The 16,030-nt window shown below is 38.0% G+C and overlaps 31 pseudogenes; all 31 read right to left on the reverse strand.

Annotated features, from left to right (window-relative positions):
• Positions 1–33: 33 nt before the first annotated feature.
• On the reverse strand, positions 34–152 carry LOC124332489 (annotated as a pseudogene).
• Positions 153–544: 392 nt separating this feature from the next.
• LOC124332490 lies at positions 545–663 on the reverse strand (annotated as a pseudogene).
• A 413-nt stretch (positions 664–1,076) lies between these two features.
• On the reverse strand, positions 1,077–1,195 carry LOC124335162 (annotated as a pseudogene).
• A 392-nt stretch (positions 1,196–1,587) lies between these two features.
• Positions 1,588–1,706, reverse strand: LOC124329801 (annotated as a pseudogene).
• Positions 1,707–2,098: 392 nt separating this feature from the next.
• On the reverse strand, positions 2,099–2,217 carry LOC124332491 (annotated as a pseudogene).
• A 413-nt stretch (positions 2,218–2,630) lies between these two features.
• LOC124332492 lies at positions 2,631–2,749 on the reverse strand (annotated as a pseudogene).
• A 392-nt stretch (positions 2,750–3,141) lies between these two features.
• Positions 3,142–3,260, reverse strand: LOC124332493 (annotated as a pseudogene).
• Positions 3,261–3,673: 413 nt separating this feature from the next.
• Positions 3,674–3,792, reverse strand: LOC124333844 (annotated as a pseudogene).
• A 392-nt stretch (positions 3,793–4,184) lies between these two features.
• On the reverse strand, positions 4,185–4,303 carry LOC124332495 (annotated as a pseudogene).
• Positions 4,304–4,716: 413 nt separating this feature from the next.
• On the reverse strand, positions 4,717–4,835 carry LOC124333845 (annotated as a pseudogene).
• A 413-nt stretch (positions 4,836–5,248) lies between these two features.
• LOC124332496 lies at positions 5,249–5,367 on the reverse strand (annotated as a pseudogene).
• A 413-nt stretch (positions 5,368–5,780) lies between these two features.
• Positions 5,781–5,899, reverse strand: LOC124332497 (annotated as a pseudogene).
• Positions 5,900–6,291: 392 nt separating this feature from the next.
• On the reverse strand, positions 6,292–6,410 carry LOC124332498 (annotated as a pseudogene).
• Positions 6,411–6,802: 392 nt separating this feature from the next.
• Positions 6,803–6,921, reverse strand: LOC124332499 (annotated as a pseudogene).
• A 413-nt stretch (positions 6,922–7,334) lies between these two features.
• LOC124333846 lies at positions 7,335–7,453 on the reverse strand (annotated as a pseudogene).
• Positions 7,454–7,866: 413 nt separating this feature from the next.
• On the reverse strand, positions 7,867–7,985 carry LOC124332500 (annotated as a pseudogene).
• Positions 7,986–8,398: 413 nt separating this feature from the next.
• Positions 8,399–8,517, reverse strand: LOC124332502 (annotated as a pseudogene).
• Positions 8,518–8,909: 392 nt separating this feature from the next.
• Positions 8,910–9,028, reverse strand: LOC124332503 (annotated as a pseudogene).
• A 392-nt stretch (positions 9,029–9,420) lies between these two features.
• On the reverse strand, positions 9,421–9,539 carry LOC124332504 (annotated as a pseudogene).
• Positions 9,540–9,952: 413 nt separating this feature from the next.
• On the reverse strand, positions 9,953–10,071 carry LOC124333847 (annotated as a pseudogene).
• Positions 10,072–10,463: 392 nt separating this feature from the next.
• LOC124332505 lies at positions 10,464–10,582 on the reverse strand (annotated as a pseudogene).
• Positions 10,583–10,974: 392 nt separating this feature from the next.
• On the reverse strand, positions 10,975–11,093 carry LOC124332507 (annotated as a pseudogene).
• Positions 11,094–11,485: 392 nt separating this feature from the next.
• On the reverse strand, positions 11,486–11,604 carry LOC124332508 (annotated as a pseudogene).
• Positions 11,605–11,996: 392 nt separating this feature from the next.
• LOC124332509 lies at positions 11,997–12,115 on the reverse strand (annotated as a pseudogene).
• Positions 12,116–12,507: 392 nt separating this feature from the next.
• On the reverse strand, positions 12,508–12,626 carry LOC124332510 (annotated as a pseudogene).
• A 413-nt stretch (positions 12,627–13,039) lies between these two features.
• On the reverse strand, positions 13,040–13,158 carry LOC124333848 (annotated as a pseudogene).
• Positions 13,159–13,571: 413 nt separating this feature from the next.
• LOC124332511 lies at positions 13,572–13,690 on the reverse strand (annotated as a pseudogene).
• Positions 13,691–14,103: 413 nt separating this feature from the next.
• Positions 14,104–14,222, reverse strand: LOC124332512 (annotated as a pseudogene).
• Positions 14,223–14,614: 392 nt separating this feature from the next.
• LOC124332513 lies at positions 14,615–14,733 on the reverse strand (annotated as a pseudogene).
• A 392-nt stretch (positions 14,734–15,125) lies between these two features.
• On the reverse strand, positions 15,126–15,244 carry LOC124332514 (annotated as a pseudogene).
• Positions 15,245–15,657: 413 nt separating this feature from the next.
• LOC124333849 lies at positions 15,658–15,776 on the reverse strand (annotated as a pseudogene).
• Positions 15,777–16,030: the final 254 nt, after the last annotated feature.

Here is a 16,030-nt window from a genome sequence, read left to right on the forward strand (position 1 = left end):
CAAGAAATTTGTTATTGAAAACAAACTATCCATCGCCAACGACATCCCGTATTCCCAAGCGGTCACCCTTCCAAGTACTAACGGGACTCGACGTAACTTAACTTCTGGGAGCTGACGAGACCAGGTGCGTTCTACGTGATATGGCCGTTGACATTCAAAAATGAAAATTTACCCTCCCAGTCCCAATGGATGAATAGAAAATCACTTCAAAGTGACAGAAATGTTTGTTCATTGAATTTGGACTGGTAACCATCGCGAATAAAAAGCGCGATCAACTTTGAAAAACTCGCAATGAAATTCATCCAGAATCATTCCTATAGATGAATTGAACCTATCCCTATGTCATTGAAATTTTTGATGTACGAATTTGGACTGGTAACCATCGCGATTAAAAAACGCGATAAAATTTGAAAAACATCATTCTTACAGATGAATTGAACCTATCTCTAAGGCATTGAAATGTTTCATCTACGAAATTGGACTGGTAACCATCGTGATTGAAAAAAAATGTCAAGAAATTTGTTATTGAAAACAAACTATCCATCGCCAACGACATCCCGTATTCCCAAGCGGTCACCCTTCCAAGTACTAACGGGACTCGACGTAACTTAACTTCTGGGAGCTGACGAGACCAGGTGCGTTCTACGTGATATGGCCGTTGACATTCAAAAATGAAAATTTACCCTCCCAGTCCCAATGGATGAATAGAAAATCACTTCAAAGTGACAGAAATGTTTGTTCATTGAATTTGGACTGGTAACCATCGCGAATAAAAAGCGCGATCAACTTTGAAAAACTCGCAATGAAATTCATCCAGAATCATTCCTATAGATGAATTGAACCTATCCCTATGTCATTGAAATTTTTGATGTACGAATTTGGACTGGTTACCATCGCGATTAAAAAACGCGATAAAATTTGACAAACTCTCAATGGAATTGATCCAGAATCATTCTTATAGATGAATTGAACCTATCTCTAAGGCATTGAAATGTTTCATCTACGAAATTGGACTGGTAACCATCGTGATTGAAAAAAAATGTCAAGAAATTTGTTATTGAAAACAAACTATCCATCGCCAACGACATCCCGTATTCCCAAGCGGTCACCCTTCCAAGTACTAACGGGACTCGACGTAACTTAATTTCTGGGAGCTGACGAGACCAGGTGCGTTCTACGTGATATGGCCGTTGACATTCAAAAATGAAAATTTACCCTCCCAGTCCCAATGGATGAATAGAAAATCACTTCAAAGTGACAGAAATGTTTGTTCATTGAATTTGGACTGGTAACCATCGCGAATAAAAAGCGCGATCAACTTTGAAAAACTCGCAATGAAATTCATCCAGAATCATTCCTATAGATGAATTGAACCTATCCCTATGTCATTGAAATTTTTGATCTACGAATTTGGACTGGTAACCATCGCGATTAAAAAACGCGATAAAATTTGAAAAACATCATTCTTACAGATGAATTGAACCTATCTCTAAGGCATTGAAATGTTTCATCTACGAAATTGGACTGGTAACCATCGTGATTGAAAAAAAATGTCAAGAAATTTGTTATTGAAAACAAACTATCCATCGCCAACGACATCCCGTATTCCCAAGCGGTCACCCTTCCAAGTACTAACGGGACTCGACGTAACTTAACTTCTGGGAGCTGACGAGACGAGGTGCGTTCTACGTGATATGGCCGTTGACATTCAAAAATGAAAATTTACCCTCCCAGTCCCAATGGATGAATAGAAAATCACTTCAAAGTGACAGAAATGTTTGTTCATTGAATTTGGACTGGTAACCATCGCGAATAAAAAGCGCGATCAACTTTGAAAAACTCGCAATGAAATTCATCCAGAATCATTCCTATAGATGAATTGAACCTATCCCTATGTCATTGAAATTTTTGATCTACGAATTTGGACTGGTAACCATCGCGATTAAAAAACGCGATAAAATTTGAAAAACATCATTCTTACAGATGAATTGAACCTATCTCTAAGGCATTGAAATGTTTCATCTACGAAATTGGACTGGTAACCATCGTGATTGAAAAAAAATGTCAAGAAATTTGTTATTGAAAACAAACTATCCATCGCCAACGACATCCCGTATTCCCAAGCGGTCACCCTTCCAAGTACTAACGGGACTCGACGTAACTTAACTTCTGGGAGCTGACGAGACCAGGTGCGTTCTACGTGATATGGCCGTTGACATTCAAAAATGAAAATTTACCCTCCCAGTCCCAATGGATGAATAGAAAATCACTTCAAAGTGACAGAAATGTTTGTTCATTGAATTTGGACTGGTACCCATCGCGAATAAAAAGCGCGATCAACTTTGAAAAACTCGCAATGAAATTCATCCAGAATCATTCCTATAGATGAATTGAACCTATCCCTATGTCATTGAAATTTTTGATGTACGAATTTGGACTGGTAACCATCGCGATTAAAAAACGCGATAAAATTTGACAAACTCTCAATGGAATTGATCCAGAATCATTCTTATAGATGAATTGAACCTATCTCTAAGGCATTGAAATGTTTCATCTACGAAATTGGACTGGTAACCATCGTGATTGAAAAAAAATGTCAAGAAATTTGTTATTGAAAACAAACTATCCATCGCCAACGACATCCCGTATTCCCAAGCGGTCACCCTTCCAAGTACTAACGGGACTCGACGTAACTTAACTTCTGGGAGCTGACGAGACCAGGTGCGTTCTACGTGATATGGCCGTTGACATTCAAAAATGAAAATTTACCCTCCCAGTCCCAATGGATGAATAGAAAATCACTTCAAAGTGACAGAAATGTTTGTTCATTGAATTTGGACTGGTAACCATCGCGAATAAAAAGCGCGATCAACTTTGAAAAACTCGCAATGAAATTCATCCAGAATCATTCCTATAGATGAATTGAACCTATCCCTATGTCATTGAAATTTTTGATCTACGAATTTGGACTGGTAACCATCGCGATTAAAAAACGCGATAAAATTTGAAAAACATCATTCTTACAGATGAATTGAACCTATCTCTAAGGCATTGAAATGTTTCATCTACGAAATTGGACTGGTAACCATCGTGATTGAAAAAAAATGTCAAGAAATTTGTTATTGAAAACAAACTATCCATCGCCAACGACATCCCGTATTCCCAAGCGGTCACCCTTCCAAGTACTAACGGGACTCGACGTAACTTAACTTCTGGGAGCTGACGAGACCAGGTGCGTTCTACGTGATATGGCCGTTGACATTCAAAAATGAAAATTTACCCTCCCAGTCCCAATGGATGAATAGAAAATCACTTCAAAGTGACAGAAATGTTTGTTCATTGAATTTGGACTGGTAACCATCGCGAATAAAAAGCGCGATCAACTTTTAAAAACTCGCAATGAAATTCATCCAGAATCATTCCTATAGATGAATTGAACCTATCCCTATGTCATTGAAATTTTTGATCTACGAATTTGGACTGGTAACCATCGCGATTAAAAAACGCGATAAAATTTGACAAACTCTCAATGGAATTGATCCAGAATCATTCTTATAGATGAATTGAACCTATCTCTAAGGCATTGAAATGTTTCATCTACGAAATTGGACTGGTAACCATCGTGATTGAAAAAAAATGTCAAGAAATTTGTTATTGAAAACAAACTATCCATCGCCAACGACATCCCGTATTCCCAAGCGGTAACCCTTCCAAGTACTAACGGGACTCGACGTAACTTAACTTCTGGGAGCTGACGAGACCAGGTGCGTTCTACGTGATATGGCCGTTGACATTCAAAAATGAAAATTTACCCTCCCAGTCCCAATGGATGAATAGAAAATCACTTCAAAGTGACAGAAATGTTTGTTCATTGAATTTGGACTGGTAACCATCGCGAATAAAAAGCGCGATCAACTTTGAAAAACTCGCAATGAAATTCATCCAGAATCATTCCTATAGATGAATTGAACCTATCCCTATGTCATTGAAATTTTTGATGTACGAATTTGGACTGGTAACCATCGCGATTAAAAAACGCGATAAAATTTGAAAAACATCATTCTTACAGATGAATTGAACCTATCTCTAAGGCATTGAAATGTTTCATCTACGAAATTGGACTGGTAACCATCGTGATTGAAAAAAAATGTCAAGAAATTTGTTATTGAAAACAAACTATCCATCGCCAACGACATCCCGTATTCCCAAGCGGTCACCCTTCCAAGTACTAACGGGACTCGACGTAACTTAACTTCTGGGAGCTGACGAGACCAGGTGCGTTCTACGTGATATGGCCGTTGACATTCAAAAATGAAAATTTACCCTCCCAGTCCCAATGGATGAATAGAAAATCACTTCAAAGTGACAGAAATGTTTGTTCATTGAATTTGGACTGGTACCCATCGCGAATAAAAAGCGCGATCAACTTTGAAAAACTCGCAATGAAATTCATCCAGAATCATTCCTATAGATGAATTGAACCTATCCCTATGTCATTGAAATTTTTGATGTACGAATTTGGACTGGTAACCATCGCGATTAAAAAACGCGATAAAATTTGACAAACTCTCAATGGAATTGATCCAGAATCATTCTTATAGATGAATTGAACCTATCTCTAAGGCATTGAAATGTTTCATCTACGAAATTGGACTGGTAACCATCGTGATTGAAAAAAAATGTCAAGAAATTTGTTATTGAAAACAAACTATCCGTCGCCAACGACATCCCGTATTCCCAAGCGGTAACCCTTCCAAGTACTAACGGGACTCGACGTAACTTAACTTCTGGGAGCTGACGAGACCAGGTGCGTTCTACGTGATATGGCCGTTGACATTCAAAAATGAAAATTTACCCTCCCAGTCCCAATGGATGAATAGAAAATCACTTCAAAGTGACAGAAATGTTTGTTCATTGAATTTGGACTGGTACCCATCGCGAATAAAAAGCGCGATCAACTTTGAAAAACTCGCAATGAAATTCATCCAGAATCATTCCTATAGATGAATTGAACCTATCCCTATGTCATTGAAATTTTTGATGTACGAATTTGGACTGGTAACCATCGCGATTAAAAAACGCGATAAAATTTGACAAACTCTCAATGGAATTGATCCAGAATCATTCTTATAGATGAATTGAACCTATCTCTAAGGCATTGAAATGTTTCATCTACGAAATTGGACTGGTAACCATCGTGATTGAAAAAAAATGTCAAGAAATTTGTTATTGAAAACAAACTATCCATCGCCAACGACATCCCGTATTCCCAAGCGGTCACCCTTCCAAGTACTAACGGGACTCGACGTAACTTAACTTCTGGGAGCTGACGAGACCAGGTGCGTTCTACGTGATATGGCCGTTGACATTCAAAAATGAAAATTTACCCTCCCAGTCCCAATGGATGAATAGAAAATCACTTCAAAGTGACAGAAATGTTTGTTCATTGAATTTGGACTGGTACCCATCGCGAATAAAAAGCGCGATCAACTTTGAAAAACTCGCAATGAAATTCATCCAGAATCATTCCTATAGATGAATTGAACCTATCCCTATGTCATTGAAATTTTTGATGTACGAATTTGGACTGGTAACCATCGCGATTAAAAAACGCGATAAAATTTGACAAACTCTCAATGGAATTGATCCAGAATCATTCTTATAGATGAATTGAACCTATCTCTAAGGCATTGAAATGTTTCATCTACGAAATTGGACTGGTAACCATCGTGATTGAAAAAAAATGTCAAGAAATTTGTTATTGAAAACAAACTATCCATCGCCAACGACATCCCGTATTCCCAAGCGGTCACCCTTCCAAGTACTAACGGGACTCGACGTAACTTAACTTCTGGGAGCTGACGAGACCAGGTGCGTTCTACGTGATATGGCCGTTGACATTCAAAAATGAAAATTTACCCTCCCAGTCCCAATGGATGAATAGAAAATCACTTCAAAGTGACAGAAATGTTTGTTCATTGAATTTGGACTGGTAACCATCGCGAATAAAAAGCGCGATCAACTTTGAAAAACTCGCAATGAAATTCATCCAGAATCATTCCTATAGATGAATTGAACCTATCCCTATGTCATTGAAATTTTTGATCTACGAATTTGGACTGGTAACCATCGCGATTAAAAAACGCGATAAAATTTGAAAAACATCATTCTTACAGATGAATTGAACCTATCTCTAAGGCATTGAAATGTTTCATCTACGAAATTGGACTGGTAACCATCGTGATTGAAAAAAAATGTCAAGAAATTTGTTATTGAAAACAAACTATCCATCGCCAACGACATCCCGTATTCCCAAGCGGTCACCCTTCCAAGTACTAACGGGACTCGACGTAACTTAACTTCTGGGAGCTGACGAGACCAGGTGCGTTCTACGTGATATGGCCGTTGACATTCAAAAATGAAAATTTACCCTCCCAGTCCCAATGGATGAATAGAAAATCACTTCAAAGTGACAGAAATGTTTGTTCATTGAATTTGGACTGGTAACCATCGCGAATAAAAAGCGCGATCAACTTTGAAAAACTCGCAATGAAATTCATCCAGAATCATTCCTATAGATGAATTGAACCTATCCCTATGTCATTGAAATTTTTGATGTACGAATTTGGACTGGTAACCATCGCGATTAAAAAACGCGATAAAATTTGAAAAACATCATTCTTACAGATGAATTGAACCTATCTCTAAGGCATTGAAATGTTTCATCTACGAAATTGGACTGGTAACCATCGTGATTGAAAAAAAATGTCAAGAAATTTGTTATTGAAAACAAACTATCCATCGCCAACGACATCCCGTATTCCCAAGCGGTCACCCTTCCAAGTACTAACGGGACTCGACGTAACTTAACTTCTGGGAGCTGACGAGACCAGGTGCGTTCTACGTGATATGGCCGTTGACATTCAAAAATGAAAATTTACCCTCCCAGTCCCAATGGATGAATAGAAAATCACTTCAAAGTGACAGAAATGTTTGTTCATTGAATTTGGACTGGTAACCATCGCGAATAAAAAGCGCGATCAACTTTGAAAAACTCGCAATGAAATTCATCCAGAATCATTCCTATAGATGAATTGAACCTATCCCTATGTCATTGAAATTTTTGATGTACGAATTTGGACTGGTAACCATCGCGATTAAAAAACGCGATAAAATTTGACAAACTCTCAATGGAATTGATCCAGAATCATTCTTATAGATGAATTGAACCTATCTCTAAGGCATTGAAATGTTTCATCTACGAAATTGGACTGGTAACCATCGTGATTGAAAAAAAATGTCAAGAAATTTGTTATTGAAAACAAACTATCCGTCGCCAACGACATCCCGTATTCCCAAGCGGTAACCCTTCCAAGTACTAACGGGACTCGACGTAACTTAACTTCTGGGAGCTGACGAGACCAGGTGCGTTCTACGTGATATGGCCGTTGACATTCAAAAATGAAAATTTACCCTCCCAGTCCCAATGGATGAATAGAAAATCACTTCAAAGTGACAGAAATGTTTGTTCATTGAATTTGGACTGGTACCCATCGCGAATAAAAAGCGCGATCAACTTTGAAAAACTCGCAATGAAATTCATCCAGAATCATTCCTATAGATGAATTGAACCTATCCCTATGTCATTGAAATTTTTGATGTACGAATTTGGACTGGTAACCATCGCGATTAAAAAACGCGATAAAATTTGACAAACTCTCAATGGAATTGATCCAGAATCATTCTTATAGATGAATTGAACCTATCTCTAAGGCATTGAAATGTTTCATCTACGAAATTGGACTGGTAACCATCGTGATTGAAAAAAAATGTCAAGAAATTTGTTATTGAAAACAAACTATCCATCGCCAACGACATCCCGTATTCCCAAGCGGTCACCCTTCCAAGTACTAACGGGACTCGACGTAACTTAACTTCTGGGAGCTGACGAGACCAGGTGCGTTCTACGTGATATGGCCGTTGACATTCAAAAATGAAAATTTACCCTCCCAGTCCCAATGGATGAATAGAAAATCACTTCAAAGTGACAGAAATGTTTGTTCATTGAATTTGGACTGGTACCCATCGCGAATAAAAAGCGCGATCAACTTTGAAAAACTCGCAATGAAATTCATCCAGAATCATTCCTATAGATGAATTGAACCTATCCCTATGTCATTGAAATTTTTGATGTACGAATTTGGACTGGTAACCATCGCGATTAAAAAACGCGATAAAATTTGACAAACTCTCAATGGAATTGATCCAGAATCATTCTTATAGATGAATTGAACCTATCTCTAAGGCATTGAAATGTTTCATCTACGAAATTGGACTGGTAACCATCGTGATTGAAAAAAAATGTCAAGAAATTTGTTATTGAAAACAAACTATCCATCGCCAACGACATCCCGTATTCCCAAGCGGTCACCCTTCCAAGTACTAACGGGACTCGACGTAACTTAACTTCTGGGAGCTGACGAGACCAGGTGCGTTCTACGTGATATGGCCGTTGACATTCAAAAATGAAAATTTACCCTCCCAGTCCCAATGGATGAATAGAAAATCACTTCAAAGTGACAGAAATGTTTGTTCATTGAATTTGGACTGGTAACCATCGCGAATAAAAAGCGCGATCAACTTTGAAAAACTCGCAATGAAATTCATCCAGAATCATTCCTATAGATGAATTGAACCTATCCCTATGTCATTGAAATTTTTGATCTACGAATTTGGACTGGTAACCATCGCGATTAAAAAACGCGATAAAATTTGAAAAACATCATTCTTACAGATGAATTGAACCTATCTCTAAGGCATTGAAATGTTTCATCTACGAAATTGGACTGGTAACCATCGTGATTGAAAAAAAATGTCAAGAAATTTGTTATTGAAAACAAACTATCCATCGCCAACGACATCCCGTATTCCCAAGCGGTCACCCTTCCAAGTACTAACGGGACTCGACGTAACTTAACTTCTGGGAGCTGACGAGACCAGGTGCGTTCTACGTGATATGGCCGTTGACATTCAAAAATGAAAATTTACCCTCCCAGTCCCAATGGATGAATAGAAAATCACTTCAAAGTGACAGAAATGTTTGTTCATTGAATTTGGACTGGTAACCATCGCGAATAAAAAGCGCGATCAACTTTGAAAAACTCGCAATGAAATTCATCCAGAATCATTCCTATAGATGAATTGAACCTATCCCTATGTCATTGAAATTTTTGATCTACGAATTTGGACTGGTAACCATCGCGATTAAAAAACGCGATAAAATTTGAAAAACATCATTCTTACAGATGAATTGAACCTATCTCTAAGGCATTGAAATGTTTCATCTACGAAATTGGACTGGTAACCATCGTGATTGAAAAAAAATGTCAAGAAATTTGTTATTGAAAACAAACTATCCATCGCCAACGACATCCCGTATTCCCAAGCGGTCACCCTTCCAAGTACTAACGGGACTCGACGTAACTTAACTTCTGGGAGCTGACGAGACCAGGTGCGTTCTACGTGATATGGCCGTTGACATTCAAAAATGAAAATTTACCCTCCCAGTCCCAATGGATGAATAGAAAATCACTTCAAAGTGACAGAAATGTTTGTTCATTGAATTTGGACTGGTAACCATCGCGAATAAAAAGCGCGATCAACTTTGAAAAACTCGCAATGAAATTCATCCAGAATCATTCCTATAGATGAATTGAACCTATCCCTATGTCATTGAAATTTTTGATGTACGAATTTGGACTGGTAACCATCGCGATTAAAAAACGCGATAAAATTTGACAAACTCTCAATGGAATTGATCCAGAATCATTCTTATAGATGAATTGAACCTATCTCTAAGGCATTGAAATGTTTCATCTACGAAATTGGACTGGTAACCATCGTGATTGAAAAAAAATGTCAAGAAATTTGTTATTGAAAACAAACTATCCGTCGCCAACGACATCCCGTATTCCCAAGCGGTAACCCTTCCAAGTACTAACGGGACTCGACGTAACTTAACTTCTGGGAGCTGACGAGACCAGGTGCGTTCTACGTGATATGGCCGTTGACATTCAAAAATGAAAATTTACCCTCCCAGTCCCAATGGATGAATAGAAAATCACTTCAAAGTGACAGAAATGTTTGTTCATTGAATTTGGACTGGTAACCATCGCGAATAAAAAGCGCGATCAACTTTGAAAAACTCGCAATGAAATTCATCCAGAATCATTCCTATAGATGAATTGAACCTATCCCTATGTCATTGAAATTTTTGATCTACGAATTTGGACTGGTAACCATCGCGATTAAAAAACGCGATAAAATTTGAAAAACATCATTCTTACAGATGAATTGAACCTATCTCTAAGGCATTGAAATGTTTCATCTACGAAATTGGACTGGTAACCATCGTGATTGAAAAAAAATGTCAAGAAATTTGTTATTGAAAACAAACTATCCATCGCCAACGACATCCCGTATTCCCAAGCGGTCACCCTTCCAAGTACTAACGGGACTCGACGTAACTTAACTTCTGGGAGCTGACGAGACCAGGTGCGTTCTACGTGATATGGCCGTTGACATTCAAAAATGAAAATTTACCCTCCCAGTCCCAATGGATGAATAGAAAATCACTTCAAAGTGACAGAAATGTTTGTTCATTGAATTTGGACTGGTAACCATCGCGAATAAAAAGCGCGATCAACTTTGAAAAACTCGCAATGAAATTCATCCAGAATCATTCCTATAGATGAATTGAACCTATCCCTATGTCATTGAAATTTTTGATCTACGAATTTGGACTGGTAACCATCGCGATTAAAAAACGCGATAAAATTTGAAAAACATCATTCTTACAGATGAATTGAACCTATCTCTAAGGCATTGAAATGTTTCATCTACGAAATTGGACTGGTAACCATCGTGATTGAAAAAAAATGTCAAGAAATTTGTTATTGAAAACAAACTATCCATCGCCAACGACATCCCGTATTCCCAAGCGGTCACCCTTCCAAGTACTAACGGGACTCGACGTAACTTAACTTCTGGGAGCTGACGAGACCAGGTGCGTTCTACGTGATATGGCCGTTGACATTCAAAAATGAAAATTTACCCTCCCAGTCCCAATGGATGAATAGAAAATCACTTCAAAGTGACAGAAATGTTTGTTCATTGAATTTGGACTGGTAACCATCGCGAATAAAAAGCGCGATCAACTTTGAAAAACTCGCAATGAAATTCATCCAGAATCATTCCTATAGATGAATTGAACCTATCCCTATGTCATTGAAATTTTTGATGTACGAATTTGGACTGGTAACCATCGCGATTAAAAAACGCGATAAAATTTGAAAAACATCATTCTTACAGATGAATTGAACCTATCTCTAAGGCATTGAAATGTTTCATCTACGAAATTGGACTGGTAACCATCGTGATTGAAAAAAAATGTCAAGAAATTTGTTATTGAAAACAAACTATCCATCGCCAACGACATCCCGTATTCCCAAGCGGTCACCCTTCCAAGTACTAACGGGACTCGACGTAACTTAACTTCTGGGAGCTGACGAGACCAGGTGCGTTCTACGTGATATGGCCGTTGACATTCAAAAATGAAAATTTACCCTCCCAGTCCCAATGGATGAATAGAAAATCACTTCAAAGTGACAGAAATGTTTGTTCATTGAATTTGGACTGGTAACCATCGCGAATAAAAAGCGCGATCAACTTTGAAAAACTCGCAATGAAATTCATCCAGAATCATTCCTATAGATGAATTGAACCTATCCCTATGTCATTGAAATTTTTGATCTACGAATTTGGACTGGTAACCATCGCGATTAAAAAACGCGATAAAATTTGAAAAACATCATTCTTACAGATGAATTGAACCTATCTCTAAGGCATTGAAATGTTTCATCTACGAAATTGGACTGGTAACCATCGTGATTGAAAAAAAATGTCAAGAAATTTGTTATTGAAAACAAACTATCCATCGCCAACGACATCCCGTATTCCCAAGCGGTCACCCTTCCAAGTACTAACGGGACTCGACGTAACTTAACTTCTGGGAGCTGACGAGACCAGGTGCGTTCTACGTGATATGGCCGTTGACATTCAAAAATGAAAATTTACCCTCCCAGTCCCAATGGATGAATAGAAAATCACTTCAAAGTGACAGAAATGTTTGTTCATTGAATTTGGACTGGTAACCATCGCGAATAAAAAGCGCGATCAACTTTGAAAAACTCGCAATGAAATTCATCCAGAATCATTCCTATAGATGAATTGAACCTATCCCTATGTCATTGAAATTTTTGATGTACGAATTTGGACTGGTAACCATCGCGATTAAAAAACGCGATAAAATTTGAAAAACATCATTCTTACAGATGAATTGAACCTATCTCTAAGGCATTGAAATGTTTCATCTACGAAATTGGACTGGTAACCATCGTGATTGAAAAAAAATGTCAAGAAATTTGTTATTGAAAACAAACTATCCATCGCCAACGACATCCCGTATTCCCAAGCGGTCACCCTTCCAAGTACTAACGGGACTCGACGTAACTTAACTTCTGGGAGCTGACGAGACCAGGTGCGTTCTACGTGATATGGCCGTTGACATTCAAAAATGAAAATTTACCCTCCCAGTCCCAATGGATGAATAGAAAATCACTTCAAAGTGACAGAAATGTTTGTTCATTGAATTTGGACTGGTAACCATCGCGAATAAAAAGCGCGATCAACTTTGAAAAACTCGCAATGAAATTCATCCAGAATCATTCCTATAGATGAATTGAACCTATCCCTATGTCATTGAAATTTTTGATGTACGAATTTGGACTGGTAACCATCGCGATTAAAAAACGCGATAAAATTTGACAAACTCTCAATGGAATTGATCCAGAATCATTCTTATAGATGAATTGAACCTATCTCTAAGGCATTGAAATGTTTCATCTACGAAATTGGACTGGTAACCATCGTGATTGAAAAAAAATGTCAAGAAATTTGTTATTGAAAACAAACTATCCGTCGCCAACGACATCCCGTATTCCCAAGCGGTAACCCTTCCAAGTACTAACGGGACTCGACGTAACTTAACTTCTGGGAGCTGACGAGACCAGGTGCGTTCTACGTGATATGGCCGTTGACATTCAAAAATGAAAATTTACCCTCCCAGTCCCAATGGATGAATAGAAAATCACTTCAAAGTGACAGAAATGTTTGTTCATTGAATTTGGACTGGTACCCATCGCGAATAAAAAGCGCGATCAACTTTGAAAAACTCGCAATGAAATTCATCCAGAATCATTCCTATAGATGAATTGAACCTATCCCTATGTCATTGAAATTTTTGATGTACGAATTTGGACTGGTAACCATCGCGATTAAAAAACGCGATAAAATTTGACAAACTCTCAATGGAATTGATCCAGAATCATTCTTATAGATGAATTGAACCTATCTCTAAGGCATTGAAATGTTTCATCTACGAAATTGGACTGGTAACCATCGTGATTGAAAAAAAATGTCAAGAAATTTGTTATTGAAAACAAACTATCCATCGCCAACGACATCCCGTATTCCCAAGCGGTCACCCTTCCAAGTACTAACGGGACTCGACGTAACTTAACTTCTGGGAGCTGACGAGACCAGGTGCGTTCTACGTGATATGGCCGTTGACATTCAAAAATGAAAATTTACCCTCCCAGTCCCAATGGATGAATAGAAAATCACTTCAAAGTGACAGAAATGTTTGTTCATTGAATTTGGACTGGTACCCATCGCGAATAAAAAGCGCGATCAACTTTGAAAAACTCGCAATGAAATTCATCCAGAATCATTCCTATAGATGAATTGAACCTATCCCTATGTCATTGAAATTTTTGATGTACGAATTTGGACTGGTAACCATCGCGATTAAAAAACGCGATAAAATTTGACAAACTCTCAATGGAATTGATCCAGAATCATTCTTATAGATGAATTGAACCTATCTCTAAGGCATTGAAATGTTTCATCTACGAAATTGGACTGGTAACCATCGTGATTGAAAAAAAATGTCAAGAAATTTGTTATTGAAAACAAACTATCCATCGCCAACGACATCCCGTATTCCCAAGCGGTCACCCTTCCAAGTACTAACGGGACTCGACGTAACTTAACTTCTGGGAGCTGACGAGACCAGGTGCGTTCTACGTGATATGGCCGTTGACATTCAAAAATGAAAATTTACCCTCCCAGTCCCAATGGATGAATAGAAAATCACTTCAAAGTGACAGAAATGTTTGTTCATTGAATTTGGACTGGTAACCATCGCGAATAAAAAGCGCGATCAACTTTGAAAAACTCGCAATGAAATTCATCCAGAATCATTCCTATAGATGAATTGAACCTATCCCTATGTCATTGAAATTTTTGATCTACGAATTTGGACTGGTAACCATCGCGATTAAAAAACGCGATAAAATTTGAAAAACATCATTCTTACAGATGAATTGAACCTATCTCTAAGGCATTGAAATGTTTCATCTACGAAATTGGACTGGTAACCATCGTGATTGAAAAAAAATGTCAAGAAATTTGTTATTGAAAACAAACTATCCATCGCCAACGACATCCCGTATTCCCAAGCGGTCACCCTTCCAAGTACTAACGGGACTCGACGTAACTTAACTTCTGGGAGCTGACGAGACCAGGTGCGTTCTACGTGATATGGCCGTTGACATTCAAAAATGAAAATTTACCCTCCCAGTCCCAATGGATGAATAGAAAATCACTTCAAAGTGACAGAAATGTTTGTTCATTGAATTTGGACTGGTAACCATCGCGAATAAAAAGCGCGATCAACTTTGAAAAACTCGCAATGAAATTCATCCAGAATCATTCCTATAGATGAATTGAACCTATCCCTATGTCATTGAAATTTTTGATCTACGAATTTGGACTGGTAACCATCGCGATTAAAAAACGCGATAAAATTTGAAAAACATCATTCTTACAGATGAATTGAACCTATCTCTAAGGCATTGAAATGTTTCATCTACGAAATTGGACTGGTAACCATCGTGATTGAAAAAAAATGTCAAGAAATTTGTTATTGAAAACAAACTATCCATCGCCAACGACATCCCGTATTCCCAAGCGGTCACCCTTCCAAGTACTAACGGGACTCGACGTAACTTAACTTCTGGGAGCTGACGAGACCAGGTGCGTTCTACGTGATATGGCCGTTGACATTCAAAAATGAAAATTTACCCTCCCAGTCCCAATGGATGAATAGAAAATCACTTCAAAGTGACAGAAATGTTTGTTCATTGAATTTGGACTGGTAACCATCGCGAATAAAAAGCGCGATCAACTTTGAAAAACTCGCAATGAAATTCATCCAGAATCATTCCTATAGATGAATTGAACCTATCCCTATGTCATTGAAATTTTTGATGTACGAATTTGGACTGGTAACCATCGCGATTAAAAAACGCGATAAAATTTGACAAACTCTCAATGGAATTGATCCAGAATCATTCTTATAGATGAATTGAACCTATCTCTAAGGCATTGAAATGTTTCATCTACGAAATTGGACTGGTAACCATCGTGATTGAAAAAAAATGTCAAGAAATTTGTTATTGAAAACAAACTATCCGTCGCCAACGACATCCCGTATTCCCAAGCGGTAACCCTTCCAAGTACTAACGGGACTCGACGTAACTTAACTTCTGGGAGCTGACGAGACCAGGTGCGTTCTACGTGATATGGCCGTTGACATTCAAAAATGAAAATTTACCCTCCCAGTCCCAATGGATGAATAGAAAATCACTTCAAAGTGACAGAAATGTTTGTTCATTGAATTTGGACTGGTACCCATCGCGAATAAAAAGCGCGATCAACTTTGAAAAACTCGCAATGAAATTCATCCAGAATCATTCCTATAGATGAATTGAACCTATCCCTATGTCATTGAAATTTTTGATGTACGAATTTGGACTGGTAACCATCGCGATTAAAAAACGCGATAAAA

This window comes from Daphnia pulicaria, chromosome 3 (genome assembly GCF_021234035.1).
Source record: "Daphnia pulicaria isolate SC F1-1A chromosome 3, SC_F0-13Bv2, whole genome shotgun sequence".
Classification (NCBI taxonomy): domain Eukaryota; kingdom Metazoa; phylum Arthropoda; class Branchiopoda; order Diplostraca; family Daphniidae; genus Daphnia; species Daphnia pulicaria.